This window comes from Daktulosphaira vitifoliae, unplaced genomic scaffold (genome assembly GCF_025091365.1).
Source record: "Daktulosphaira vitifoliae isolate Bord-2020 unplaced genomic scaffold, ASM2509136v1 Scaffold_1, whole genome shotgun sequence".
Lineage (NCBI taxonomy): Eukaryota > Metazoa > Arthropoda > Insecta > Hemiptera > Phylloxeridae > Daktulosphaira > Daktulosphaira vitifoliae.
In genome coordinates, this window is record NW_026099572.1 from 55,267,184 (window position 1) to 55,271,812 (window position 4,629).

The window sequence follows — 4,629 nt, forward strand, 5'->3', positions numbered from 1 at the left end:
TGTATTATCATAACTCCAGAATACCTGAAGCGATATCAACAATTTTTAATATATTGATCAATTGCAAGCTAATAGACACAAGCATTGTTTTTAAAACAAGAAAGCAACTTTATAAATCTTTTAATTAATTGACATAAAACTAGGGTTCTTACATTTAAACACTGCATGTTTAAAAAATTAACTTTTATGAGACTTTTGAAACAAGTTTTTTAACAATTCTTGTCAGAACAAAAAAGAAATTTTTGGTTAAATGTCACTTATGCCAACTAGCATGTAAACTGGTAATACAAGATGTACCGCTAAATATGCCACACAGAATATCATCAAAAATATAAGATATAATATATTTTTTTCTTTTCAGAAATAAATAGTATTCTACATTCTGTAATTTAAAAAATTGTTTTGTCTTATCTTCTTCCCTCTTAAAATTTTAAATTGAAAAATATATTTAATCAGCTTAATAATAATAAAATTATTTAACTAAGAAAAATACTGGCAGTTAAAAGCTTTTAATTTAGTATTTTAAAAGATATTAACACTTTTATAACAGAACGGAAGATTTATTACGATTTATAAATACCTAGAGATCAAAATAAACAGATCTGTGCCTCTATTGTTTTGATTAAAGTGTTAATAATATTCAAAGTACATGTTCAAAAGTTATTATCAACCTATGATTTTCTTACTTGTAAGCGCAAGTCAAAATGCATATTTTCATTAATAAACTAAAGATGTTACAATTTTAAGAGAGGGAAAGGGAATAAAACTATATTTTTTTCTGTTATTTAAATGTGTAGGATACTAATTACTTCTGAATAGAAAAAAATTATATTCTATCTTGTACTTTTAATGATATTGTGAGACATATAATTTGTATATTACTCTGTATAATTTACATCACTGCAAAAAAGTATGAAGTGTCACATGACCTTTACACTCCAGATAATGGAAATAATAGGAGAATGTAAAAAAAAATAAAAAACTAACAATTTTAATTTTGATATCTACTGTACAAAACTATCAATTATCCTCAAAGAGTTTGAAAATTAAGAAAATTAAGAGCTAGTGATTTAAAACAAAGACTAAGTAGTAATTACTCCACAGTAATTCACATTTTATGGGAGAGATATTAATGAGAACATTTTTTACATCTCCTCAAAGATTTTTTAAATTGGGGCTAATACAAAAGTTTTAGTGATTTTTTACTTAAAAAATATTGTGTAAAAAATTTTGTGTCAATGAAGGGAAGTTTAGCCTTTTAGCTTCGATGCGAAGCTGAGAAGGTATTGGTTTTACTAAGATATGTTTTTTTTTTTTTGTCTCTTACCACTTTTTCTCAGCTCTCACCGAACCGATTTCTTTCAATGATACGTCAAAAGATCACAAATCGTATCTAGTCGAAGACATTACCCTTAAAAATTGAAAAAATTTCCCTCGTCCCCCGTAAATGGGGAAACCTCCGAAAAAATTACAAATTTAAAAATGGCTAATTTTTTCAATTTTTTTAATTTTTTTTACTAAAAACTGCCGTAACTTTTTTAAATATAAACATATCAATATAATTCTTTTTTTTATAGATGCATAATGTTACCTATCATTTGGTATATATTTTTTATAAATCTGACTTTTTACCTGCCCACAGGGGGGGATTTAAAATGACAACTTTTTTACAAAAAATTAATTTTTTCAACTTATCTTTTGAAAGTGTTCCGAAAGGTCTGACACTTTTATATATATCTTAAATTAAAGCTAATGTAATATACTTTATCATGAAAAAAAAAAATTTCGGACTTTATCTTATCTTCATGGTGAAAATGACTACCAAATGCTATTTTTGTGTGAAAATGTTCGATTTTGTATTTTACATTTTTAACTTTATTATGCTATAACTTTTTGACAAATGTATGGATCATTACAATTTTTTTATGAATAGTAGTATTTATATAGATCTTTCATTCGACATACTTTTTTTTTAAATCGGACCATTTCCCTTAATACAGGGGGGATTCAAAACATAAAAATGCATATAGAAAGTAGAACTTTTTCAACTTAATTTTTGAAAGTGTTCCGGAAAGTCTGACACCTTTATATATATCTTAAATTAAAGCTAATGTAATATACTTTATCATGGAAAAAAAAAATTTCGGACTTTATTTTATCTTCACGGTGAAAATGGCTACCAAATGCTATTATTGTGTGAAAATTCTCAATTTTATTTTTTACATTTTTAACTTTATAATGCTATAACTTATTGAAAAGTGTATTGATAAACTAGCAGATCATGTAGCTTTTGGAATAATCCACCAATGTTTTAAAATTAAACATTATCTAAAGATTTGCATCGAAGCATTTTTTTTTGATAGTGATTTTAATCACTGTCAGATATCATTATACTTGATCCATCTATGTCACGTCACCACTGTGCCACGACCCCCCTGTGCTGGGTTTTTTCAATTTTTTAACATCCCTGAATACACTACTGCCCTTTAAAAAAAAATGTATTTTCATCATGCACCCAATTATTTTTGATCTGTAGAATCTAATCCCCCATACCCCTTCGTTATACTCACAAAACTAACAAACTAGACAAATTGGAGTTATCTTGTCTATTCTAAAATATAAAATACATACTTTACTCCTTAAAGAACAAAATTATAAAACGTGATTATATAAGAATTTTTCTCTTTTTGTTCTATTTGGTATTTTAAAATAATCCCTTCAGTTGGGTATTTTTAATATTTTATGGGGAATTATTCTCACATTATATCAATAATTGGCTTTTAAAATAATTATTCTTTATGTTTCATAGTAGATACACACATTTCGAACCAGGGTCATAATTAATCACAAAACAATATACTTGTAACGACACCTAGCGACTAAATAAAGATACATAATACATAGACGTGACTTCTATTATAACTATTATAACTATTATCATAACCTGATAAGATTTGCTGGACTTATCATTTTACAGAGCACATGGAAAAAGTATATCTGGTGAGTTTTAGGGTTAATGTAAACATTAAACAATTTTCACTATATACACAATAATCTTGTAGATTTATATTTNGTTCTTTACTTTTATTCGTAAAACAAAGATGATCTTACTCATAACATAAATATAAATTAAATTATTTTAATAATCAATAACAAAAGTATAAATATTAACTAGATTAAGTATGCTCATCAAATAATAATAATAATAATAATAATAAATCTATAATAATAAATAATTATTATAGATAAACAAAAAAAATTAATAAACAAAATAAACCAATATCTAAATAACTTAATAATATTAAACTAATAATTTTTTATTTTGGAACAAAAATGTAAGCATATTAACATTTTTTGTCAATAAACAGCTTCTTTTAGATGTCACTATATTTCCAGCAGTGGAGAAACATCTCTCGGAGCTCACTGATGTAGCAGGAATAGCGAGATATTGTTTTGCTAACGCTGTAAGAGTTGGATATTTATTCTCTCTCGATTTCCACCATTCATATGGATTTTGATCGAAACGTAATGAAGGTTCAGCAATGTAAATTTGAAGTTCATTAATTACATTATCATCAGCTGTTATTGTATTTCCGTATAAATATTCAAGATCGCTTTGAACTGGTGGGATTTGTTCTAAATTAATTTCTTGTTCGTCAAATCTTTCTAGCAAATTTTCTACAGCCATACGAATTTTTTCTCTCATAAAATTGGGTTCAAACTCTAAATCTTTATATCGAGGATCTAGAAAGGATGCAATTTGTCTGACAGAGACAGAACTTGTTTCATTACGTTCAAATTTGAATCGTTCTTTAATTTCAAATATAATTGTATTTTTGAAATCAGTGATATATTGATCATCGGTTACTTTATGCTTAAAATGGCAATCCAATAATTTTGATAATAATGATAGAACCATTGACGCTGGCGAATGGTTCTCCGAACAAAATAGATTTGTTACAACATATAACGGTTTGAGGAGACTTATAAGATTTTCTATTTTTAACCATTGGGATTCAGTTATTTCCAATTTTTGCGCAATGTAAAAAGACGTTACTGTTCTATCTGCCAATACATTTGAAACTGGACTTCTGTTTTTTAAAAGGCGGTCTAACATTAAATATACTGAGTTCCATCGTGTCTTACAGCATTGCACTAATGATTGAGGCAAAAGTCCTAGCTGTTCTTGTTTGTTTGATAATGACTGTTTGGCTACATTCGAGTGTTTGAAATGTCCGACTACAGCACTACACTGTTTTATTATATCTGAAAATATTTCTGGTTTTATTGCAACATTAATGGCTAATTGTAAACTGTGAGCTGCACATGTCACATCCATATTTTCATTGTCTATTGTAATATCTAGTAATTTTACAGCATTTACTATGTTTTTTGCGTTATCTGTAATTACAGTACTGACTTTACCATTAATTTCCCAATTTTCAAAAATACAAGTTAAATTTTCGGCTAGATTTACTGCTGTGTGACGTTCTGTCATTTCTTGTGTGGCTAAAGTAAATGACTTTGGTGTCCATTGGTTATCGATTATGTGAGCAGTTAACGATATATATGAGTTTTGAGCTATTGAAGACCAACCGTCAGTGGTGCAAACTACACTTTTCACATTTT

At 27.1% G+C, this 4,629-nt stretch overlaps 1 protein-coding gene across 3 annotated transcripts in view; it reads right to left on the reverse strand.

Annotated features, from left to right (window-relative positions):
* LOC126910410 (major facilitator superfamily domain-containing protein 6-like) overlaps positions 1 to 4,629 on the reverse strand; it is an 18,108-nt gene that overhangs the window by 8,524 nt on the left and 4,955 nt on the right. The gene's annotated exons all lie outside the window — the stretch shown is intronic.